The sequence below is a fragment of the Triturus cristatus genome, chromosome 12 (genome assembly GCF_964204655.1).
Source record: "Triturus cristatus chromosome 12, aTriCri1.1, whole genome shotgun sequence".
NCBI lineage: Eukaryota > Metazoa > Chordata > Amphibia > Caudata > Salamandridae > Triturus > Triturus cristatus.
Genome location: NC_140595.1, coordinates 204,499,533 through 204,526,165, shown reverse-complemented (window position 1 = coordinate 204,526,165; position 26,633 = coordinate 204,499,533). Strand labels below are relative to the sequence as shown.

Sequence of the window (26,633 nt, the reverse complement as noted above, 5' to 3'; positions counted from 1 at the left end):
CTAGTGTGTGAGGGATAGAATTGAAAGCAAACACCTTTTGCATGGGGATTTTACTTTTTTTCGGCTGAGGCAACTGTAGTGCTGTGCTGAAAGATCTGTGGAATCGGGATGGGAGCCCTGTAAACCATTTGTATATATCCGCTATAACCAGGGCTCTCTGTAGGAAGCTAGCTTTTTATGTAATGCACCAAAAGAAGGTACACTGTAGACAGTCCAAACTACACTTATTAGCTTACTGTGCTTAAACTAATAATTCCAAATGCTTGGTTTTGGGGTAGTTTGAGTGAAGAGTTTAGGCTTATCAGAGGGTAGTGTTGACCATTTATTGAACACAGTCTATAAATGAGACACACACTCAAACTCTAGACCAATTTAGAATGATAACAGGTATTTTTTATTACCAAGAACTTCACAATTGGGTAAGTACTTTTTGAGTTGAAACTTTTTACAGTACGCAAAAATGTCAAGCAAATGCAATTTTCACGCCCTAATGCTTTCCAATGGAGAAAGAAACCTGCTGCATACAGGTATTTGCAATCGTATTTCGGTGGTCCCCTTAATGACTGAAGGTACTAGAGGGGTAATGATCACAAGAGCCACCAGCAGTTCAGATGTATCTGTCCTGGAGGGGTTGGTAGCCATACACACTACACCATAGGCAGAGAAGGGTGGTAGGCACCTAGAAACAGGCTGCAGAGGGGAACTTGGGGGACAAGTCTGGGAGCTCCCAAGGGGGGTGCTCAGTTCGTGACGTTCGTGGGAGCATTGGGGGAATGCGGCAGATCAGTTATTTGTGGTCTCAAGCCAGCGAACTTTGGTGCAGAGGGTTTTGGACGGCTGGGCCCATGTGTGAAAGGTGCTCATGGTTCTTAGTCGGGCCTGCAGAGGGGTGCAGAACAGGTAAGCCTCTGTGAAGCTAACATCTCTCGTTGGCCGGTCGGTCTTCTCGGTGTTAGAGTCCTTTGAGAAAGTGGCTCTTTTGACATGGTTAGTGAGAGAAAATGGTGTTCTGTTGCAGTAACACCCCCCCCCCAACCCTCCCCCCCCCCCCCCCCCCACACACACACACACATTTTTTGACTGGTTTTTGATGCTTTTATAATGCGACCCCCAGCCTCTGCTGCTAGCATCCGATGGCAGCCCCTGGTTTACACCCCCGCTCTGAGTGGTAAAACCAGTGGGAAAACTCAAAAGAATAGGTGTGCCCACCACTGCCAACCCCACCCCTAAGATGGGGGAAGTTAGGTGAAGTACAACTTTCAGTCCCTCCCATCTTGAAGATGAAGGGACTCCTCTAATCCAAGCTAGGTCTATGCCCCCTCCCACAGGAGGTGGTATAATAGCGGGTGTAGTCACCCCAGATAACGTGCCCATTTGCCCTACCTGCTACTCCCCTAAAGCGCCCCCTAAATTTAGTATTTAGGTAGCTCTCCCAGACCTAGAAGTTACTTACCTGCTACCCAAGTAAAAGGATGAGGACACCGTGCAGTGAAGCCTGAAGCAGACTACTGACTTGGCCACAGCCCTACCGGCCTGTCTCCAGCCTGCAAGACCCTGCGAGAAGACTATTCCTGTCCTGGAGCCAGCGACTTCCATAAAACCAAGGAAGACTACCTGAACTTTGAAAAAGACAAGAACTCCTGAGGACAGCGACTCTGTCCCCAAGAATTCAACACAAAGGACTCCGGTGCACTGTGGCTCGCAATGCCTGCCCACTCTGCACCCGACCCCTAAGGCCCTTGTCCAAGTGGACCACTGATCCAGAAAAGGTTCTCAGTCAATGCCTATACGTTAATTCTACATAGCCAAATCTACATAAATCTTTGTAAGCGGAGTGAGTACCTGCTTTTCAGTGCGCCCGCCATCTTGGGAGTAGCGTGGGGAGCAGTCTAGCGTCTGAGCCCCACACGCTATAACTTGGGTGATGGCGCAAGCGGGCGCGCCAGCGGCGCGCCAAAGGCAAGTCCGTCTGCGCCCGTCCGCGGCCTGCTGGGGCCAGGGGCCATAACCCCAGCTCGTCCCACCACCCATATTAGAAGGTACAGCTGTAACTCTCTACACAAATTAAGAGGAGAGGTCTCACCCCTATGCCTCCCCATTTGTAACCCATCAGAACAAGGGTCAGTCTGCCCACACTGCGGTTTCCAACCTCTCCTCGACCCCCTAGTCAGAAGCACCCAGCGAAGCATGTACCTCCTGAACTGCAGATCGCTCCCCAAACACTCCACAGAGATATCCTTGCTTCTAAATGAATTAAATCCAGATGCCCTCTTTCTGACAAACCTGGCTCCACTCCGAATCAGAACCCGATATCATCCAGGCCCTACCCAGAGAATACCAAATTTTACGCGCATACCGCCCTATAGGGAGAGGGGGTGGCTTGGCAATTATTTACAAAGACTGCTACAGCTGCCGCAGTTTTTAAAACCCAGCACCCAATTGCGAAAGCCTCGCCTTCTCTCTTGACTTTTCACCCACCAGCACCTTCTCGGGGACGCTTGTATATCGTCCACCAGGGAACAATTCCTTAACTCCCGGTCTTCCTCGATAGCCATCCTAGCGTGTAGGTCAGCAAATTACACACTACATGGGGATTTTAATATCCATTTTGATGACTCCACGGACCACAATGCCTCAGATTTGACTACCAGCCTTGCTGCTCTACAACTTCAGCAACTAGTAATGAAACCCACTCACTCCAAGGGTCATCTCCTGGATCCCATCTTTAGCAATTGCACAGATCTCCTGGTGGGAAACCCTTCCCCTTTGCCATGGACGGACCATTTCCTGATCCCCATCTTTTGGGCCACTGCATATACCTTTCCTTCCCCCCCCTATAGTTACTCGGAAGGAACGTAACTGGTCAAAACTTCCCCAGGCTGAGTGGGCATTGGCCCTCAATGTCTAGACCTTCCTGCAATCCTGACCCTACCCTAGCCAATAAACTATAACAGATGGATCTCAAACTCATTAGATTCTGTACTCCCCATAAATTGCGTTGAACCCAAGCACGGCACTAAGTCTGCCCCCTGGTATTCCCAAGACTTGCGAGAAAGCAAACGTCAATGCAAAAAACTTGAGGGGAAATTGCGTCTAGACTACTCACTTCCCAGAAAAACCGCATATAGAGCCGCGATAAAATCTTATAAAAATGAAATTAAAATCTCGCAAGTGGCCTTTTATGAAAACAAGATCAATGCAGCGGCTTCCAAGCCTAGAGAAATCTACCAAATTGCAAAAACCCTTCTCAAACTCCCAGAAAAAAACCCAAATCCCCTTAATGCCCAATCTCGCTGCAATGATCTGGTAGAGTTCTTTTACAATAAAATTAAAACGATCTACTCCTCCCTTCCTCACACTCAGATCCCCACATCATCCTCTAAATCTCCTGAGATAGAGCTTTACTCCCCAGCAACACTTGATAACCTTCCCTTTCTTGACTGTTCCACGCTGCAGTCCATTATGCTTCAGGTTAAATCTGGTTCTCCTAACGACCCAGCACCCCCACGCTCTCTGCTGTCAGTTACCACACACATTCTACCTACTATTCTTGATCTGCTCAATGCCTCCCTAGCCACCGGGACAGTCCCGCCCCCCTGGAAACGGACTATGGTTTAAGCCCTCCTAAAAAAAAAAAAAACCAACCTATACCCAAACTACCCTGGGAACTACCGTCCAATTTCTCTACTACCCAGGCTCAGCAAGATCTTAGAGAAACACATTAACAAGACACTCACAGAATTCCTAGAGAGCAACTACTTGCTCGGCCCTTCCCAGACAGGATTTCGACCCATGCATGGGATTGAGACCGCCCTCGTCCCTGTGACAGAGGAGGCAAGGAGGATCATGGAGGCACTGCAGCCATTTTCCTCCTGGACCTAAGTGCCGCCTTTGACACTGTAAATCATAACATCTTACTACAAAGACTCACCAACCTAGGAATCTCTACAAATGCACTCAGATGGTTTGAATCCTTTCTGTCTGACCAATCCTTCCAAGTATTTGAGGGCGACGTCACCTCCCCTAGCAAACTGCTCGGATTTGGTGTGCCGCAGGGATCTTCCTTGAGCCCTACGCTCTTTAACATTTATATGAGCCCCCTTGCTGAGATTGTCCGCCCCTTCGGGATAAAAATTATTACCTATGCGGACGATACTCAGTTAGTGGTGGCCCTAAACCAAACTCACACCGGGACCAACAACTTGAGGGATTGCTTAGAAGCAGTGACCTCATGGATGACATTGTCTTGTCTCAAACTAAACGGAGACAAGACAGAGTTGATGCTCCTAGGTAACTCCCCCAACAACATCATTAACTCCCTCTGGCCAGTGTCTCTCGGACCAACCCCCACTCCCAAGGACTCAATCAAGAGCCTGGGCATCTGGCTAGACAAATCTTTTAATTTTAACTACCAGGCAGCCAAACTTTCAGCCACCTGTTTTGGGAAATACTTAGGCTCACCCGGAAAATTCTTCCTCTATTACCCTTTAAAGCCAGACAAATCATGATTCAGGGTCTTATTTGATCTCATCTGGACTTCGGGAATGCCCTCTACCTAGGGCCCCCAAGGCCACCCTAAACAAGCTTCAGGTCATCCAGAACTGTGCAGCACGAACCCTCCTTCAGATCCCTCGCCGCCTCTCCGTCAAGTCCGAACTGACGAAACTTCACTGGCTCCCAATCAGGTAAAGAATACTATTCAAGAGCCTATGTATTGCTCACCGAGCCTTTTGGAAAACGGGCGCCATTATTAACCACTCCCTGATCTTTCCCTACTTACCCAATAGACAACTCAGATCAGCCTCCTCGTTTCTGGTCACAGTGCCCAAGATCAAGAGAGCCAGATCTGGGGGGCGGTCGTTCTCCTATAACTCTGCTAAACTCTGGAACTCTTCCCCTACATCTGCGTTCAGAGCCCAACCATCTACCCTTTCAAAAAAAGCTAAAAACCCTGCTGTTCAACATATCAGACTAGGTCCCCCCTCCGTCTTCCCATACTCGACTGTCTACAGCGCTAGGACGCCTCAGGGTAGCTATCGCGCTCTACACATGATCTTTCTATTCCATTAATTGTCAGATCAATCCGTTCTAGAGAGCTTACTGGTGATTAACGGGTGGTTGAGTGAGCACCCAGAGCGGAACTGACTTGTACTATTATGCACGAGTTTCGTGATCGGTCAGCGAGGCTCGGTATACGTGCTTGACTGCCGACTCTGGCAAAGCACCCCAGCCAGAACCCGTCGCAGCTGCAGACTTCTCCGCTCGTACACGCGCTCCAATCAATTTAAGTTACTCTTCACTTTTCTGTCATTATTATCATTGATGTGAGAAATTTGCGAAAACCATCTCCTCCTCCTAACTCGCCTATCATGATTCTATTTTCCTCCTTAATTTGTACTTGTCTGCTCTGCAGCAACTAATTACAGCTTTAATTAATCACCAGTAAGCTCTCTAGAACTGATTGATCTGAAAATTAACGTATAGGCATTGACTCCTAGATTTTTTAACATAATTTGTCTCTTCCTGGGATCTTGGTTTGATTTTTTATTTTCTTCACTCTAATAGATTCTACCTGCTCACACTTGTCTTGTCCTGATGATGATCTCACACTCGTGAGATCGAAACGCCGTCGACCCTTACAACCAAAACTCTATTACTGCTACTAATTAACTTGGAGTTGTGCACATTATTTGTTATCAATGCGATGTAAATTTTTTATGTCACACACCCCTCACTTCACGCACTTTTTTCACTTGTGTGAGCACCTGAACTATTACCAGATTGATACTACGATACTCCATTTATGCTGTTAATAAATGTGAATTCATACTAAAACCCTGTGTACCTCCATATATTGCATAACCAGTCTTGCCTGGACTACTTTACTTTGTTGAAACCTGACTAACGCTGTCTAAAATACTTAGTGGCCTAGGCCACATGAGGACTCTAGTGGCCTCTTCCTGACCTTTGTTTTGCATAATAGGATTAAAAGCCGAGAATAGCTGGTAACGCAGGTGCCGCCATTAGAGGCCTCTGTGTTAGGGCAAGACCAACATGTTTCGGCCAAAGGACCTAAACTAGCGTCATGGCCTTTTCAGGGTCAAAAGATTTCAGCTACTGCAATCAAAGGTGCTCAAAACGTGAAAAAAAACATGTGCAATAATGGTATAATACTGAACCAGTGTAATTGCTGTTAGTATGTTCACCGCAAAACCTATGGTGGAGAAAAAGAGCAGCCTGTCACATTTGCATATAACATTTTTGAGTTAGATGTAGCAAGAGTACAACATACAGGTAATCCTCCCATTAAGTAATACTCTGAAACACATTCACATTTTAGACCAATCTGTAATAAACTACGATGCGTAACTCACCACTTTGGGTTATGGAGTTTTACCACATCTGTCCCGGCATATTCGCCGTATAGTACGTGCGCCAAAAACCTATCAAAGAAGGTTGGCAGCATTAAAAACAGAAAACCCCAAGAGATGGAAGTTGAGACAGAACGCAATAATGTTTGAAGTGTTTGGTACTTGACCAGTCAGATGATTATTTATCTGTCCCATGGCAGTCTGGTCACTCTGTATGTCTACAGCAGACTCACTGTCTGGGAGCAGGAGGTGTAGAAGCAGAGGTGGGCACGCATGGCCTGTATTGCCAATAGCGGCCACAATGGACAAGATGTGATATGGTTGTGATGCCTTCCTGGAGGCCAAGTGAAAGCCACACTACAAATGGGGGGAGAAATGGCTGGCCCGGCACGGGTGTGGCATGATAACGCGGCCTACCTGCAGGCCAAGTAAGAGCAAAAAGGGAGAACTCCTGAAGGGCCGGCTGTTCGGAGCTGCTTGGTAGGGATTCTCAGGGCTAATTGGGGGAACATGGAATCAGTGATGAAAACGTGGAGAAAAAAAACATGGAAAAAACAAGGAAAAACACAGTTCACCAAGTACAGTGTGGGGAACTGGCTACGCCAATGGTAGGCTGAAAAGCTTGACAATAGTGTCAGCAAGGGTCTACTCTTGGCAGCACAGCTAACTAGGGTGGAAATGCCACAAGGAAAAAAGCAAGGGGAGGCGCCTCTACAGCAAGCGTGCAGTAATTAACTTGCGCTGCCGACATTAAGAACCAATGCAGAGCAGCGATCAGTCAGCACTTACCACCAGCTGTGGAGTCCAGAGACCGTGTGACGCCCATCCAGGGTGCAGGAGAACAGTGCCTCTAAGCCGTGCAGATTAAATACTCAGGCTCAATTAGTGCCGCCGGGTAACAGCTGTGGGAAGCTGTGCGGCCGGATGTCTGCCGGAAACTAGGGTATGATGGGAGATGTAGTTCAGGCGAAGGCCGCCTGGTGACTACCGCAGTGGAATGTCAATGAATAGCAGGGTATCGGAAAGCGTCCAGGCAGGAAGCGCTGAGGGCATATCTGTGAGAAAGTGGATTTCTGTTGCAGTAAACCCCCCCCCCCTCTCGTTTTTTTGTTGCCAGACTACTGACGCTCTTTGACTTGGTGTTCCCTGGGCTCCTGCCAATCAGGTGCCCATGGCCTGTGTTCGTTCCCTAAAACTGCGTAACAGCCTAAACCCAATTGGCATCTCTGGCCACATAGCCCCTGGTAAATGGTACCCTAGGTACCCAGGGTCCTGTGACCAGAGAAGACCCCCAAGGGCTGCAGCACTTATTGTGCCACCCTTAGAGGCCCTGTGCCCTGACACACACACACACTGCCTTTGCAGGCTGAGTGTCTTGGTGCAGAACAAAACAAAGTAGACATGGCACACACCCCTGTGTGCCATGCCCACAAACACACTGCCCTGGCATACCTCACTCACCCCTCTAGCTGGGTGCACTATGCCAGTGGTGAGGGTATTGGTGCATGAGCCCTGTACCCTTACAGTACCCAGGTCCATTTCTGGGCACTATGTGCAGTGCTGCCATTAAAGAGTATATGGTGCTGGGAGGTCGTCATCACAAACTCCACAGCACCATGATTGCTACACTGAAGACTGAAGTTTGGTATCAAACATCTCAGCACATTAAACCCGCACTGATGCCAGTGTGGGATTTAATGTAAAATGCACGACAAAGGGCATCTTAGAGAGGCCCCCTGAAACTAACCTACAATCCACGTCCTGTCTGAGAGGAAGACACCAACTGATTTGGCCCCAGCCCTACAGGCCTGTCAACCCTCGAACCTGCTCTTGCTAAACCCCAGCGTCTCCAGTGGTCAGCAACCTCAAAAACCCCGGAGGACCGGACTGCCTTGTGATTCTAAAAAGACTGGGACTTCCACGAGCAGTGGTACTGCTCGAAGCAAGTAACAAGCCCCTGGTGCCAACCAGGAACCACGACTCCTGCACACCCTACACCTGCCAAGCCTGGCCTGTGCCGGAGTGGACAAAGACCACGAGGACGTCCCCCCGGCGACTGTGACCCAGAATCCAGTACCCAAGGACCCACCTCGACGCTCCTGCAGTCGCCTGCAGCCTCAGAACCAGAGACCCCTTCCACCGCTACCAGCTGAGGGTAAGATTTCCTGATGCAAAAAGACACCCCGGCGCCCTGTGGCCCCCTGTGCCCAGCTTCTGGGTGCCTACCTAACCTACAGCTTCCTAACTTGCCTCTCAAAGTGGTGGTTGCGCCTGAAGAATCTTTGTACCAGAGCTTGCAGCCTTTGTTCGTTTTGTAGCTTCTCCATGGAAATCCATTGAGCGCCCGACGGCTCAAAAGCACCCTGCACCCAGCTGCCCGAGTGCCCCTGGGAGTGCAACATCTATCCTAATCTACTTCCCCACTTGCCCTGAGCAAGTGACCAGGAGTAACAGTTTGGGGCGACATCCGCCCCAATCCAAAGGCACAGCACTCTAATCCTTGAATCCTCAGTTAATGTTGAAACCAATTAATCATATTTTAAGACATGTAATCACTCGCTTGCACATTTTTCCTCTTAACTCCAGTTTGATCCACAGGTGCAGTATCATGCCAATTTTCCAGATTTCTAATGTCATTGATGTGCCCATCCGGACCTCTTTACAATAACACGTACTGACGCATCTTATTCATCCAAAGGCAGCTTTTATTAAAATACCCAATGCATTTCGGGCTACTGGGGCCCTTCGTCAGGGGTCACTACAAGTGATAATAAACACACATATTAATTACACAATCATTTTCTAATACGCAAAATTATACTTCTGTTATTTAAACTGAATGCGAATTGCTTTGCCCAAGCTGAAAACTCCCTGCTTGCTGTGCTAACTCTGTCCATACACTGAGACTTCCGTTCCCCAACTTATAGTGCGAAGCCTCTGGCAACATTCAGACTAATCCTTTTAGTTCTAAATTTAAAGACCACCACATTATTCTCCCATTGGCTCCCCTCGGAATGCTACTTTGTTAAACACACAGCCCTCTGCCTGATTCTTTCGTACTTATTTGCTTCCCCTGCTTTTTGAATTTTACTGCTGATATTGCTCTGATGTTCTCTCTCTTTCTGCTCACTCGCGCTCCTTACACATAAGTAAATGCCTTCTTTAAACATTTAAAGTTCGCCCTGAGGTACGCACCTTTGACCTCCCACTTTGTTCTAAACATAAACGGATTGCCAATATTCAAGACCTCAATTATAATACGTGAACTCAATGTTAATAAAGCCTCCCGCATTTAAACCACTCTGCAACACGTACCTGCCGTAAATCAACCCTCTTCATCTTTCTTTTCAAAAGAAGTGTTGACGATCATGTTCACCCTGCGTATTTAAACTAGCTGTGATGTTGTAATCCCTCCCATGTTCACCGCCAATTAAATGATGCCACCTGCAGCAGATTGCTCTTTTCAGAACACCCCGCCCTCCTGATCTTAATACTACTACTCCCACAATTCAGCAATTGGAACGAAAAAACAATGCTATACCGATGTTAAATAAACACAAAACATTTAGATGTGATCGTGCTAGGGCTCGCAAAAAAATGTCAAATGCTTTTTAAAGATCACTGTAAGAATTGCGCAGTAGAGTAAACGTTAATCTGAGAACACTTGTTTGTCCCGTTTCTTGTAACATACTGTCTGGATGTGATCTTCCGCTGAACTTGTGGAAAAAACGACCTCCGCAATATTCCTTCTTCATACCTTTTCACGCGATTCGGGCGGGTGCAAACCCAGGTAGGGCAATAATTGTAGTTTATACTTGTTTCAGAAAAGGGAATGCACACCTATTCACAAAGTAGTCCTTAAATTAATCCTCATGATGCATTGATGCGTGCTCTTCGGAAAAAAGTGCCTTGCCCATTGGCACTTGGAATAACCTAAATAACAGTTTGGGGCGACATCCGCCCCAATCCAAAGGCACAGCACTCTAATCCTTGAATCCTCAGTTAATGTTGAAACCAATTAATCATATTTTAAGACATGTAATCACTCGCTTGCACATTTTTCCTCTTAACTCCAGTTTGATCCGCAGGTGCAGTATCATGCCAATTTTCCAGATTTCTAATGTCATTGATGTGCCCATCCGGACCTCTTTACAATAACACGTACTGACGCATCTTATTCATCCAAAGGCAGCTTTTATTAAAATACCCAATGCATTTCGGGCTACTGGGGCCCTTCGTCAGGGGTCACTACAAGTGATAATAAACACACATATTAATTACACAATCATTTTCTAATACGCAAAATTATACTTCTGTTATTTAAACTGAATGCGAATTGCTTTGCCCAAGCTGAAAACTCCCTGCTTGCTGTGCTAACTCTGTCCATACACTGAGACTTCCGTTCCCCAACTTATAGTGCGAAGCCTCTGGCAACATTCAGACTAATCCTTTTAGTTCTAAATTTAAAGACCACCACATTATTCTCCCATTGGCTCCCCTCGGAATGCTACTTTGTTAAACACACAGCCCTCTGCCTGATTCTTTCGTACTTATTTGCTTCCCCTGCTTTTTGAATTTTACTGCTGATATTGCTCTGATGTTCTCTCTCTTTCTGCTCACTCGCGCTCCTTACACATAAGTAAATGCCTTCTTTAAACATTTAAAGTTCGCCCTGAGGTACGCACCTTTGACCTCCCACTTTGTTCTAAACATAAACGGATTGCCAATATTCAAGACCTCAATTATAATACGTGAACTCAATGTTAATAAAGCCTCCCACATTTAAACCACTCTGCAACACGTACCTGCCGTAAATCAACCCTCTTCATCTTTCTTTTCAAAAGAAGTGTTGACGATCATGTTCACCCTGCGTATTTAAACTAGCTGTGATGTTGTAATCCCTCCCATGTTCACCGCCAATTAAATGATGCCACCTGCAGCAGATTGCTCTTTTCAGAACACCCCGCCCTCCTGTGACCAGGAGCCCAGCTCCCACAGCCGTGTGGCTTGCTTGCCAGCAGCCACCAACCAAAGGCCCCCTGCCCGCCATAGGATAACATTGGGCCTCTCTCTCTCTGCACCCGGCTGCCCCTGTGCCGCTGAGGGTGTAACAACTGTACCTACCTGACCCTGGGAGACCCCTGAGTCTATCCCCTGAACCTTAACTCTGCCAGTCGAGTACTTACCCAAAAGCCGATAACTCACTTTTCCTCCATAGGGTAACATTGACTGGTTTCACTTAAATTCTTCTGTCGAGTTTTGAAACTTTAAAATATTCACTAAAAATCAGCCGAACAACGAAAACAAAATTACTCACCTGCTATCAGGAGAAATCCCAGTGCTGGATCTTGGTGCCCAGCACTGACCCTGAAAAGTAATTACAACCGTACTTGCCAATAACTTTATTTTCCTCCATAGGATAACATTGCCTGGTTTTCACCAGAAATTCTTCTGTGTCGATTTTTGAAACTAATAAATATTCCTTAAAAATCGCCTGTATAACAAACGATTTCTTTCAACTGTTTACAGGAGATAAGCCAAAGAGTAAGAAAAAGTAACGATAACCCTACTTACCTGTTAAGTGAATTTCCGCCCATAGGATAACATTGGTGATTCTATGTGAAAATGTTTCTAAGTGTCAACTTTTGAAATACAATAATATTCATTAAAAATCATACCTGTAACCAAAACGTATTCACTTGCCTGTTTCCAGGAAATGTCCCAGGACTGAATCTAGAATCCAGTCCTGTGGTTAGAAAAGTAATCCAAAAAGTTATTAATTGCATTTATTAAGAAATTCCCATTGAGCTCAATGTTATAATTGTTTGAATTGTGTTGCCTATTGCAACAACTGTAACTACTGTATTCAAAAGTCTATTGCCTATTGAAAGTATTTAACTAAAGCATCTCATCCTGAGAAAGTATATTTTGATACCTATTGTTTCTAAAATAAAACTATATATTTTTATATACAAACCATTGGCCTAGAGTTCAGTTCTCGATTGTGTGAGACCATTTGCTGACTGAGTGTGTACAACAAATGCTTTACACTGTCCTCTGATACTGCCTTACTGCTCGACCAAGCTACCACTTTATAGAGTAAGGTAATATCTAACTTTAGCCTCTGCCAAACCTCTGGGGACTGTGGACTCTGTGCACACTGTACCTATTTGGGAACAGTATATACAGAGCCACATTCTTACAATATCTTGCTCTGTTCCCAAAAACTCTCTATTGCAGTGAAAGGCAGTGTTACTGTAAACCGAACAAAGAAATGCCCCGTTTAGGTAAAAATACATGTAACACATATAGGTGCAATACATGAATGCGGAGGAAAAGTTGGAGCTTAGAGTGTTTTAATGCATCTTCTGTTTTTTCCAAATACTCGATGTTCCAGAAGCGGACAGTATTGCTACAGACCTGGCTGGAAAGGGCCCGTTAGAGTAAGGTGCCTAGCAATGCATAGGAACTCGGCGAGGGTGCCTTTATGCAAGTGCCAGAGCAGGGGCACTGAATTTGCCAAGTGGAAGGCTCTTGTGGGGTGAATACGCACCTATGCTGTGAGCATATGAGTGCAAATGCTGTCAAAGACTAGTGCTCTCCAAACGAAAGGAAGGTTCTCAGAGTGCCAACCAAGGGATCTCATCATTAAGCCCCACCTCCACGGTGCCCAGTCTGTAGACCCACCTCTGCTCTACTCTGAGAAGTTTAATCACCAGATCAGGAGTGGCTGCATTTAAATTGGGTTTGTCAATGATCGGCCAGCTGAGCGAGTCAGCTCCATGTTTCATGTCAAAAAAGTGTTTGCTGAGTCTCGTAATTTGTTTGGCACGCCTGATCGTGCTCTTGTGTTCAAGGATTCTGGTGCGTACTTTCCTGGTGGTCATCCCCACATACCTTTAGCCGCAAGGAGAGGTAATGAGGTAGACGACTGGCTCACTATTACAATTGGTGTTGTTGTAGAACCCAGGGTCTAGATGTACCTATGTTTACTCTTGGTCACCTTTGGGCGCAAGCCGCGCAGGACCCACATGGATAGTGGCCCTGGACGTTAGGTAAATTCTAGAGTGTTAGGTCTAGGTGCATTTGTTGATGGAGGTCTGGTGTGAATCAAGGTATCTTTCAGATTACGAACTCTTGAACACAAACAGTGATTTTACTAGGGTCAGCTGTCCCTTATTGAGGATGTTCCAGTTACGTAATAACTTCTAGACTGTCACATTACAGCACTGCACTTTTTCTAACACACCAGGCTCACATAGGGTTTTAGTACACCTGCTCTCCTCAGTAAAAATATCCCTGTGCTCCTCCCTCCCACGTGAAGACTAGGTCTCTCACGCAATGAGGCACCCCTATGATGAAGCATGACACCTGGTGTGTGAGGGGAACCGTCCTTAAAAGGGGAACCCTCCTTTTTGTATGCATTAGTACACCGAGCTAATTGTCTAACCTCCCGTTCATTTAGGACCTGTGGCCTTTTCTGTGATATACTATAATGCTAAATCACTAGCCATCCCTCTGGAAGAGGTGTAATCGCCTTCCTCAAGCAGGCATTGTTTCTGAACTCCGAGAGCTTGGGCTATCACCTGCAGGGGGTCAGAAACATGTCTGTGGTGGCAGGCTGGACTATAACTTACCAGCCTCTTAGTAAGCTGACTGACTGGTGTTGCACGGATTTTGCACAAATGCAGAACTATGCGGAAGAAACGGGACCTTGGTGTATAGGGACTGAGTCTTCCTGCCACCTTAGTACCCACAAACCCAGGACTGTCTAGCTATAGTGTCGCATTTGCTCTCCTACTAACTTACAGGTCCCGCTTCTTCTCCTCTCTGCCGCATAGCGCCTAAAATTACCTGCTGCCATTCCTGCTCGGGGGGCTGCTGACACGGATCTTTTCCTGCCTTCATTGCCGGGCACGGTCCAAGGGGACGAACACCCAGCCTGCTGTGCGTGGCACACAGCCAACCACGTCACTGCAGAAGCACCAGGAGGTGCTTCAAAAGCGGCCGCGGGCTCCCGCTGCCCGGGCCACGCACGGGTGCGCCCGGGCCTATCTGAGCTTGTCAGAGCCCAGAGGAGGCCGGGCTGGGCCATCTCTCTGACATCTTGGACACCGGCGCGGTTATAATCTGTAGTATTCATGTACTGTTGTGTATTTATAATCTAAACCATAGTATTTGTGCTCATCTGTGAGGTTTGGTGTAGGGATTGGTGTTCCAAAGCCCAACTATTAATAAGCATAAAGGAGTTGTGGGTACACTGGATGCTTTTTTAGTTAGTGCGGAGTCATTACTGACCCATGAAATAGAAATAACTGAACAGCGCCATTCCTTGGATCCATCTACTTTGCAGAGACGTCTATCACTGGGCAATTCTGATTCTAACTTGGGGGACTTTGCACAAACCTTATCACCTACAATGCCTTTAAATGTGCTGTTGAATCCATCTGTGTTAGTTACGGACTTAACACTACCTGCGGTTTGAGAAGTACCTTGTATAGCCACCAGAGCAAGGGGTTCCAAAACCTCTGATGTATGAAAGGAGATAGACCTACCAGTAAAACGAAAGCCAAGTGCCCAAAAAGCTAAGAACACAAAGGGATCTCAACTTGATAATCATGTTAACAAGCATTTACAATGCAACGGTCTCGGCATTGTTAAAGTTAGAGCTATTGGCATTGCTCATGACAATGCCGTTTCTTTAAATGTTTTAAAAACAAAAACAAACAAAAATAATGTCATGAGCAATGCCAATAGCTCTAACTTTACCAATGCCGAGACCATTGCATTGTAAATGCTTGTTGTAGAGGAAATAATGGCTCCTATGGTTGCTGGCTCGCCCACAGCCTGCGCCATCCGCATTTGTGTGCAGAAGCAAGAGCACCTGGATCTGCAGCGCCTTCCGTAGGCAGCTGCCAAGACAGCCATTGGTACGGGCTCCGATTCGAAGAACCCATTCGATCCCGAGGTGAGGTGACCATACCTGTCTCAGAGATGAAAGTGGCCTCCGGGGTGCCAGCACCCAGGCGGGCAACTAGAGCCAAATTTCAGGGGGGGGGCTAAGTCTTCCAGCCATAGGCATAGTGGCTGTAAGAAGTGGTGAAAACGCAACAAAAGCCTCATTAACGCGTAATTGGTCTTTTAAAGACCCGTGAAGTACTCAGGTGCGGCTGCAATTAGACGGACGGCAGCCCGCGAGGCTGTCTCAGCCAGGCTGACACACATGACCGGGGGGGGGAGGGAGGCTGAAGCCCGGTGAGCCCAATGGGTGTTGCGCGCCAACCAGCACCCCTAGACACATGCCTTAAACGTGGCTTTCGGTGCTCCCCAAGTCAGGCTAAAATATGACTCATTTATGATCGGAAAAAAATACATTTTAGTGAAACGTTTAAAAAGAACTCCCTTTCTCCGCCTAAGAAACGTACCTTCTAAGCCGACACCGAATACTGGCGGACATGTTAATCTGCTCTGGTACAGCACTTTACTCTTAAATCTCTTTCAGTAATACATTAAGAAGGACATCTGCTGTATTATTTTAGTGGACTTCCCAAGCACAGGAACCAGAACAAAACCCTCCGGGGCTGCGCACGCTTCCTGCAGTCAGATGGTTTCGCAATCCGTGTAAGATTTACAGTGCAGTCTGGAGAGTCGCAAAGCACCGGAGGCACCGAGAGAAGGGCCTCCCGCGCGCACGGCCACCAAAGGACACCGCCTGGGACGACTCCTGGTGGCCTCCCGCCCTGGGCACCGCACTCAAACCGACAGACCATGCACGCAACCTGGGCTTCATCCTGGACTCCTCCCTTTCCATGACCAGGCAAGTCAACGCCGTCTCCTCGGCGTGCTTCAACATCCTACGCATGCTACGGAAGATCTTCAGGTGGATCCCCACCGAGACCAGGAGGACCGTCACCCAGGCCCTCGTCACCAGCCGACTGGACTACGGCAACGCCCTCTACGCCGGTACCACCGCCAAGCTCCAGAAGAGACTCCAGCGGATCCAGAACGCCTCAGCCAGACTCATCCTCGACATCCCACGAACCAGCCACATCTCCGGACATCTGAGAAACCTTCACTGGCTCCCCGCCAACAAAAGAATCACCTTCCGCCTCCTCACCCACGCACACAAAGCGCTACACGACCAAGGCCCGAGCTACCTCAACAGCCGAGTCAACTTCTACGCTCCCAAACGCCACCTCCGATCAGCCAACCTCGCCCTCGCCGCCGTCCCCCGCATCCGAAGAGCGACCACAGGAGGAAGGTCCTTCTCCTACCTGGCCGCCAAGACCTGGAACTCCCTCCCGACCGACCTGCGCCTGACCCAAGACCACCTCTCCTTCAGGAAGAAGCTGAAGACATGGCTGTTCGAGCAGTAGCGGCACCCCCCCACCCCCAGCGCCTTGAGACCCTACGGGTATGTAGTGCGCTCTATAAATGTCACTGATTGATTGATTGTTCCGCGTGCCAGGCTCCGGGCTGCAGCTGTACGGGTCACAAGGCCTCGCGCTTGGACAGGGGTCTGCGGCTTCACTTGAGCACACCACTCAGCAGGTGGGGATGTGACGCATTGGCCATAGCTGCCGACTTTGGAGCTAGGGAGCCAAGTTCGAGTCCAGTGGGCAAATCACAGAAAATCCCAGGGCCCGAAAACAACAAGAAGCTGACTTTCCTCCACTTTCGCTGAGCGTGCCACTTTGGAGCAGCCTTATGTGAGCAGAGCACAACGTAAATTAAGGTTAGTGGTACTGGAACGCACAACATGGACGTGCGTTCCAGCAACGGAAAAAAAGTGACTGGTGATGCACTCTTGGTTACGTGCTGTACGGGTCAACAAGCATGTTTGCGTTTCAACATTAACAAGAAGACCCTTGGAGACCAGAGCAGCAACCGGACGAAGGGGGAGCGGACGAGCACACGACCGCCTTTCTCCGAGGCAGAGCAGAAATGCCTCGGAGAAAGGCAGCCTCGTTTTCGGATTCGGGGGCGTGTTTTGCTGTTGTCTCCTCCCTGAGACTTTTCGCAAAAAACACGCCCCCTGATCCGAAAAGGACGGGGCATGATTGGAGTGACGGGACCTCTTCTCCAATGGCTGGCCAGCATTTACGAGGCCAGCCAATGGAGAACAGGGCAGAAGAGGGGCGGGTTCAATCCCCTCTTCTCCCAAGTCATTTAATCTCCGGACTTCCGGTCTGCCGACCGGATGGTCCCGAGACCTAAAAAGGTAATTGCTCATGACGTGCTGAAAACTATTTTGGTTGTCACACAGACTGATGCGGCCCCTTTGCACCTTACACCAAGACATGATAATACTGCGGACGCTGCGACTGCTACTCATGCTATAGTTGAGGAATCTGTATCTGATAGACTACTAGCCGCAGATTCCTTCACGTAGAATTATCCCCAGGCGTGAGACTGGATCCGGAAAACTTTTTGCCCAGCATCCCTGCGCGCCGGGGGGGACGGCATCATGCAACTCCGCCAAGGCGTCGTCCGCGCACTTGACGTCAGCGAGGTCACAAGTCCCACGTCAGTTTTTTTCTTTTCCGCATGCAACGCGGATCCGGTTTGTGCTCTCGGTCTATTTAGGCCTTTCCCTTCTGCTATTGCTGCGTTTGTGGGAACAGTATGCGAATGCCTTTGGGTTTTTTTTTTTTTTTATTTTTTTTTATTTTTTTTTTGGAAAACCTTTATTTCGAAATTCAGGACACAGCTATTCAGCCGACAACCCGAAGGTTCGGCAGCATTGCAAGTTAGGTACAGTAATGCGTCCCGGATACAGTACGAAGAGTAATGCAAAGGTCCAATTTTAAATAAACACAGAAAAAACACACAACAAACCCCAGCAAGGCAGAACATTGAAATACCATGGCGAAAGCCCCCAGGGGAGGCAGGACCCCACTCATCTACTAAGTATAAGACTGTGTGCGGAGGAAGAAGGGGAACAGCAGAGGCCCAGAACGGGTACCAAAACCAAACTGTGCTGGAAGGTAGGTCAGGGGGAAAGCTGTTCCTCGGGAGGTTCCAGATCCGGGGCAAGACATATTCCCCCCCTGTATAAGTTCCACCGCCCCCAGATGGCATGCCACTTCCGGGGGCGACCTCTAGAGCAGTAGACCGTCTTCTCCCTAAACATGCTCCAATCCATGTTCTCCTTCCACGCGGTCAGTGTAGGGGGGCCCGGGGAGCCCCATAATCGCGCGATATCCCTCTTAGCTACCATGTTACCCAGAGTCACCCATTGGGTCTGTGCCTCATCGAGATCAGTGGGCCCCCAAACGTTCAGGAGGCAACACCGCGCCTCCGGCTGTATCCCAATGCCCGTCACCTCCCCCATAACTGCATGGACTCTCCTCCAGAACTCCACAATGACACCACATTCCCAAATGATGTGCAGGAAAGTACCCACCATACCACATCCCCTTCTGCACAGGCCATCCTCCGAGAATCCCATGTGGACCAGCCTTGGCCCCGTAACATACACCCGGTGCAGTATTTTAAGCTGCACCAGCCTCAGACGCGACGGGATCGCAACCTCCTTAGGCGAAGAAACCGCTGACTGCCAGTCCTCATTATCCAACTCGAGGCCATCCCTGGTCCACTGTTCTCTCAGCCCCAATAGCAAGTCTGCCCAGACGTTTATCAACTTCTTGTATATGAGCGAAATCGTGCTCTCGGGCATATGACCATCAAGGACTCGGTCCTCAAGGGGAGAGGACTCCGGCACCTTCTCACCCTCCACTAGGACTGATCGGAGGGCGTGACGCAGCTGGATATACCTAAAATACTCTGAAGGCCCTAGCTCAAACTCAGTCTGCAACTCCTCGAAAGACTTCACCCTCCCCTTATGCAGCACATCCCCCACCCTGGATATACCTATCAGATCCCACTTATCAAAGCCCTTCGTATGCCAGAGTCTTCCCAACCTTTCCGATTCAAACAATGGGGTAGCGAGGGTTAGCCTGTCCTTCCAGCCCAGCGAGTCGGTCGCCATCTTCCATACGCGCATCGCCACACCTGTGGGCCCCGTGAGGGACGAGTCTAGGGACCGCGAATACAACGCCCTGTAGTAGTTGCCGCCGCGCAGCAGCCACCTATCCATGGCATACCCAGGGCTGAGGGCAGGGCCGTAAAACCCATGGTTGATCGCGCTCAACTGCGTGGCCCAGTAGTACCGTCGGATGTCTGGGAGCGCAATGCCCCCATCGTACCATGGGAGCGTCAACTTTGAAATAGCTATTCGCGGCCGCCCATCCCACAGCAACGTCCTTTGGAGGCCTTCGACCTCCCGAAAGTATTTAGCCGGTACCCAGTCCAAGGTGTTCTGGAGGGCGTAGAGGAAGCGGGGAAGAGACATCATTTTGAACAGGGCCGCACGCCCAACAAGGGAGAGCGGCAGCCTCTGCCAACCTTCAACATCTCGCCTCAAGCGTGCCAAGGGGGGGAGCAGGTTCCTCTCATAGCGCATAACAGGATCCATGGATATAAAAATCCCCAAATACACAAAACCTTGCTGGGCAACCTGTATCGAACATGTTCTAGGGATCGGTGGGACCTCGCCACTAAGAACGTACAAGTACGATTTGCCCCAATTAATCACAAGCCCCGAGTTCCTACCGAACGATGCGAGTACGTCACAGACCACTATAAGTGACTTCTTTGGTGAGGCAAGATACAGCAGGATATCGTCGGCATAAAGCGAAATACGGTCCTCGTGATCAGGCGACCACCGAAGGCCCCGTATATCCGGGTGCCAACGTATCCACGCAGCCAACGGTTCAAGGGCGAGGGCGAACAGCAGAGGCGACAGGGGGCAGCCCTGCCGAGTACCCCTTCCAAGCTGAAACGGAGCAGATGCCCGACCATTCACCACAACATTCGCTAGTGGCCCCTCGTACAGCAACCGGACCCAACTCACAAACCCGCGACCGAAACTAAACTTGGCCAGCACGGCCCATAAATATGCCCACTCCACCGTGTCAAAGGCCATCGTGGCATCGAAAGATGCCACAACAGCCGGTTCACGCAGCGTGCCCGCCCTGGCGGACGCCATGAAGACGCCTAAGGTTCAATGCTGTGTTTCGGTGCGGGATAAAGCCAGATTGATCCGGGTGGACCAGATCGCCAAGTACCCTAATCAGACGGGTAGCCAGGAGTTTGGCCAGAATTTTCGGCTCAGCGTTGAGGAGTGAAATGGGCCGATAGGAGGCGCATCTATCTCGGGGTTTACCCTCTTTGTGTATGACCACGATCGACGCCAGCCGCTGATCCAACGGAAGGATCCCATCCCCCCGCGCCTCCAAAAACATGGCGCGCAGGTGAGGGGCGACCCTATCCGGGAACAGTTTGTATAGATCGATCGGCAGTCCGTTCGGTCCAGAGGCCTTACCCGAATTCAACGCGCGAATCGCCCCCGCCACCTCGTCAACCGTGATGTCGCCATCCAAATCGTCCCTATCTATGTCAGAGAGGCAGGGCAGCTCGATATCACGAAGGAGGTCAGACGAGTCCTCGGGCGGCCTGTCCGACACAGAGGAATAAACCCTATGAAAATACTCCGCGAAACGCTCCACAATCCCTTCAGGTTCCACAATCGCCTCTCCCCCCTCTCCAATCAACTCTGGCACCACTCTATTGACCCGTTCCTTCCTGTCCAGCCACGCCAGGAGTTTCCCTGCCTTATCTCCAACATCATACAGACGGCCCTGTTGGTCCCTGCTGAGGGTCTTGGCGGCGTCCGTCACCAGGTCCCTATACTCCGCCTGCTTCAAGCAAAGCTCATGCAATGAGGACTCTGTGACCTCCTCCTCCATATCCCCTTCAAGGGCCCCAATCTCCTCCTCCACTTGCCGCACTTCGCAATCCCTCCGATTCTTGGCAGTCACCACCAGGGAGAGGGCCTCCCCCCGAAGCACGGTCTTAAAAGCTTCCCACAGCGAGATCGCCGAGTCCACGGATCCCAGATTGTCCTTAAAGTAATTATCTACCTTCTTTACCAGGGCGCTGCGCATCTTGGGGTCTCGGAAATACCAAGGGTTAATGGGGGCCACCCTCCCGACCGAGATCCAGCCGGATCCACACTGGCGAATGATCAGAGATACCACGTGCCATGTGCCTCGCCTCGGATATCAACGAGGCATGTGCGGCCAGAGTGAGCAGGTAGTCAATCCTGGAGAGGCTACCATGCGCCCCGGAGTGAAACGTGTATTGACTCTGTGTGGGGTGCCGGAGCCTCCAGCAGTCTATCAGGCCAAACGTGTCTAGGAGGTCTGGAAGCCATTTCTGAGCCCCCCCTGTGTCCCTGGGCGGGTATCTATCCAGCAGTCCGGAACCCACAGCGTTGAAATCCCCTCCCACTACCAGCATGCCCCCCGGGAGAGTCAGCAAAGCCCTGCCCAATTCAGCAAATGTGGCGGCCTGCAGGGCCGGCGGGACATAAACCAAAACCAAAGTCCTTCCTTCCCACCGCCCCGCCACCGCCACAAACCTCCCCCTATCGTCAACAATGGTGGAGTCCACCTCAAAAGGCAGCGATGCTCTAACGAGGATGCCCACACCCCTGGACCCAGAAGAGAATCCCGAGTGTGCAATGAATTTATACCCCTTCCTATTCAGGGCATAGCACGTATTGCCTATGAGGTGCGTCTCCTGCAGCAGTACAACGTCTGGCATAGAGCGTTTCAGAAATTGCAAGACAATCCCCCTCTTAATGCGATCCCCCAAACCATTAACATTCCAGCTTATAACACTTAGGCCTCTACCCCCTATCCTCAAACGGAAAGAGGCCCACCCAACACCCGAGGCGCCACCATGGAACAGCCCTGAGGATAATCATCATGCCTTGCAGAAATAAACCCCCCAACAACAAACTCAAACTCCCCATAACTCCCCCCACCCTGCACCCCTGCTGCAGCTTAAAAAGCCCCCCCAACTTGCAGTGTGCCTGTCGCCCTACAAAAACAAAAATCTACAAAAAGTCCCCTGAGGGAGGAAAAGAGCACCCCTCGTCCTCCCGCAACCCTCCACAGTTACTGCACTCTGTTCAAATCTTCAAATATGGTCAAATCAAGTCAGGCCGGCTTTGAGTTATCAGCCCTGTCCATCCCGGCCACTGTCTCCATGCTCAGCTGTGTCGTCCCCGGTCCGTCGCCGGGGCAAAGCGTCCAGCCATTCGTCGGCCATAACAGGAGAGTCAAAAAAGAATGTCCGATCTTCATGCACCACCCGTAGTCTGGCGGGGAAAAGCATGGCATACTTTAGGTCCCGCTCCCGAAGCCTTCGCTTCACCCCCAGGAAGCTCTGTCGCTGTCTCTGCACCTGCTGGGTAAAGTCCGGGTAAAAATTCACCGACGCATTCTGGAAGGGGACTGGGCCCGTCACCCTCGAAGCTTGCAGGATAGCGTCCCGATCTCGAAAATGAAAGAGCCGGGCGACAATCGGCCGCGGCGGGGCGCCCGCCTTGGGCCGTCCGCCCGGCACCCTATGGGCCCTTTCCACCGCAAAAAACTTTCCAAGGCCCTTAGGCTTCAGATGATTGAGGACCAAATCTTCCACAAGCAGGTCCGCCGAAGCCTCATCCGAGGACTCCGGGACCCCGATTACGCGCACGTTGTTGCGCCTGGACCGGCTCTCGAAGTCCTCCAGCCGGCGGGCGGCGAGGTCACTCTCGGCCCTCAGCTGCCGGACCTCGTTCTGCAGGTCCGCAACCTCATCAGTGAGGCCCGTGGTCTTGTGGTCCAGGTCCTTAACGCGCTCGTTAGTCTTGCCCAGGTCCGAGCGGATCAAGTTGACATCCACCAGGATGGCGTCCACCTTTTGCGCCAGGGCCTCGAATTGCCTCCCCATCGAGGTCTGCATCCCATCGAGCGCACCCATGACATCCTGCAGGGAGAGCTCCGGGGTCCCAGGCGAGTCCTCCTTCTGGGCATCCGGCGCCTGGCTCGATCCACTCGGCGATGTCTTCAGGAGGGCGTAGCGGTCCATACTGTTGACTTGGGAATACGTTCCCCGCCTGGTGGACTTAGTCTTCAGCCGATCTCCTTCTGCCTTGCCCGACATAATGGACTCCAGGCAGTCCAATGCAGTGAGGACCGTCCCCTCTCAGAGAGAGGTATAAAGAGTGAGCAGGTCCGCCTTGTTCTGTCAAAGTAGCCCACCGAGCGTCCCTGGGGTTATAGATCCACCCAGAGCACTACAGTGTCCGGGCAGACAAAGGGAACGAAACCGAAAGTGAAAGAGCGAGGGCCTCCGTCCGGCAGTTCACACCTCACCAGGCCGATGTTGATCAACTAGGAGTCGGGCATCCTGCCAACTCTAGCCCCTGGCATCTCCGGGAGTTAGGCCGCAATCTCTCGCCAGTCATAAGTCCGGTTCCCGATGGGCGATCCGACCGCGGGTAGCATCAATCGCCTCCCTGACAACTCAGCAACACGGTGCCATGCAGACCAGCAGGATTAGAGTCAGGATAGTCGACGGAGGGCGCGAGGGTCTCGGGAGCTCTAAGCTCACGCGGCCATCTTGGTCAAGCGCTAGGCTCCTCCCCGCCTTTGGGTTTTAAAACTTGTTCGTCGTGTGGCCGCCTCATGTCGGTGACGGATCCTCACCCCATCTGTATGAGGTGTTTGGGGGAGCACCACAACTCCACTGATTGTGAGGTATGCCAGCAGATGAAGCCGAAGTCCTGGCGTGAGCGCCGGATGAAACTTCTGTCGGCTCGGGTGTCCAGGTCATCGTCGCAGGAGGCCGCCGGGGCTCGGGTCACACCCCCGAGCCCCTCTCGGTCCTCGGGACGGACGGCGGCCTTGTCCGAGGCCGAGGTGACGCCGACACGGCGCCGGCGGCTGCTGGCCCTGGCAGCGCCGCTGGGGTCGGCGGAGGGCCCTTCTAGCCCGAGCCCCTCTCGGTCCTTGGGACAGGCGGCGACCTTGACCGAGGTGATGCCACTATGGCGCCGGCAGCTACTGGCCCTGGCGGTCGGCGGAGGGCCCTTCTCGCCCTGTCACGAGTCGCGGCTGGCGGGGGTCTCCTCGTCCCTCCCCGGGCACTTCTCGTTCCTCCGCGCAGGCGGCTGTCTTGTCGGAGGTCCGCTCGGCGCAGTCCCTTCCCCACCACGGCTTCTGTCCAGCTCCGGTCTCCTGCGCCGTGTGCTGTCGGAGGTCGCCCCGGCGTCTCCTCCTGCACCGGTCGCCGACGGTGTCCTGCCTCAGGTTGCAGGCTCTTTGGCGCCGGGCCGGCGTCTGGTCGTAGACTCGTCTCTGGACACCTCCTCTTCTCCAGAGGTTCGGCAGTTGCTGGTGTCCTCCTCGCCGGAGACGGGCCGCCATGTTGTGGCTTTTTCCCCGACGTCGTGTAAAGGCGGCTCCTAGCCGTTTCCATGCTGCGGTCTTCGGAGGAGCCATAAGTCCCCCACTCTTTGGTCCCTCTTCCTTCCTTTCAGCCTTGGCCATTCCTTCCTCTGGTTGGCTTGGGGGATGGCCACCTTAGCCTGCAGCCGTCACCTAACTAGGAGCTGCTTTCCCCTCCGCGGGGCCCGACGGAGGCGGGTGTGGCTTTCACCCGCGCTGTTTACACAGCTGTGGGAATTTTGCGCATGGGTGATCCGGCTACCTATTTTCCCGCAGATCATCTTCTGGAGATTGTCCCTAAGGGCTCTGGTGGTAGGGAACTGTTGATTCCTTTCGAGGATTCACTCCACTCTTCTCACTTGGGGCCGTCCCGTCACGGGGGACCCGGAGCCCCAGCACCTTCTGCAGCGCCACCATCCGGCACTGCGTGATCCGGTGTGCCTTTCTCTTCACCCTTCAACCAGAGGCCCCCTTTTTGCAGTCTGCCTTTCCTGCTTTGCCGCTGCTGTTGTTCCCCCCCCCCCCCCCACCCCCTTTCCCGGGAGGCCTGCTGGCTGGACTCTTGGGGCGCAATATGTTTGCCTCAACCAGTACGGCTCTGCGGGCCCTTAACACACTGTTTTGACTAAGGCAACTTCTTGCTTGTGGGACTCGGCGGAGTCCCTTATGTCTACCGCTGCTCAGGAGGGTGCTTGTGTGGATTTGAGACATCACGTCTTGGATGGTCGAGAGCTGGTGGCGTTTATCCTTCTCTCCGCTCTGGACATCTCGGGGGTGTTGGGTTGTGCCATGGCTTCTTTGGTTGCCCTTCGACGCCATGCCTGGCTTTGGGACAGTGTGTTCCCGGAGAATGTTCGAGAACGGCTGGTGGAACTTTCCTTCGATGGTGCTCTTTTGTTCCATGCCCCTGCGGACTCTGCCATCTACAGGTTCTTGGCGGGGCTTCGTCCTCCTCCCACTCCTTCTCAGTGACCTGCGTGTTGCTCTGGTTCTTGGAGCGGCTGTTCCGTTGGGGCGGGTCACGCCGGTTGTCTGGCTGAGGTTGTGGTTCTGTTGGCTGCTGGCCATCCCCTTTTTGACTGGTTTTTTTCCTATGGGTTTTTCACACCGTGCTTGGCCTGAGATTGGGCCTTCTGCGATCCCCTCTGGCTGCTTGATAGGCCTCCTGCTGTTTTTTTTTTTTTTTTTTTTTTTTTTTTGCTTCAGGTCCTTTTTGTTGCTCTCTGCTGCGGAAGTTTCTTCCGAAGAGGTTCCCATGTCTTGGGATCTGACATGCCACATGTGGGGCAGGGCTTGCTGTTATATAGCCCTGGTATGTGCTGGGGAGTTGTAGCGGCCTGCGGGCTTCTGCTCTTCGTGGCGTTATGGTATGTTGCGGATGCAACCTTCTCCTTCGCTCTTTTGCTTTAAGTGTTCGTTCTGTGGTGTCCCTGGCGTCTGGTGGAGCTTGCTAGTGCCGCCCTCTTGTCTTTCTGCACTGTTGTGCCTTTTTGGGGCTTTAGTGGGACTGTCATCCTGCCTTCTCCACTGCTTCCAGTGAGCCTTGCACTCTGCTTTTCTTCTCCCGATGGGGGGGATGGTCCCTGACTTCTGGACCCTCTTGCGGGCGCAGTTTGTTCCTGCGGGGTGTTAGACAATTCTTCCTGGGTGACCTTTAGTTCCCCTTTTCGGCTTCTGCCTTCTCCTTGCTCCTTGCTGCTGGCGCCATCCTGTCTGGGATTGCCTTTGCTCTTCCTCTTTTCCTTGGAGTCTCTAGGTTGCTCTTCTCCTTCGATGCTCCTTTCCTTGGCCTTGGGCAGAGGTTTTGTTGCTCCACGTGGGCATGGGGCGTTTGGCCTCTTTGCGCCTTCCCTTGTTTCCTCTGCTGAGTGGGGACTGGCTATCTTCTTAACTTTGTTTCCCATTGCCTGTTTTGGACTCG

The 26,633-nt window shown here is 51.1% G+C and overlaps 1 protein-coding gene across 1 annotated transcript in view; it reads left to right on the top strand.

Annotated features, from left to right (window-relative positions):
- Positions 1-26,633, top strand: part of GLG1 (golgi glycoprotein 1) — a 658,311-nt gene that overhangs the window by 395,224 nt on the left and 236,454 nt on the right. The window lies entirely within an intron of this gene.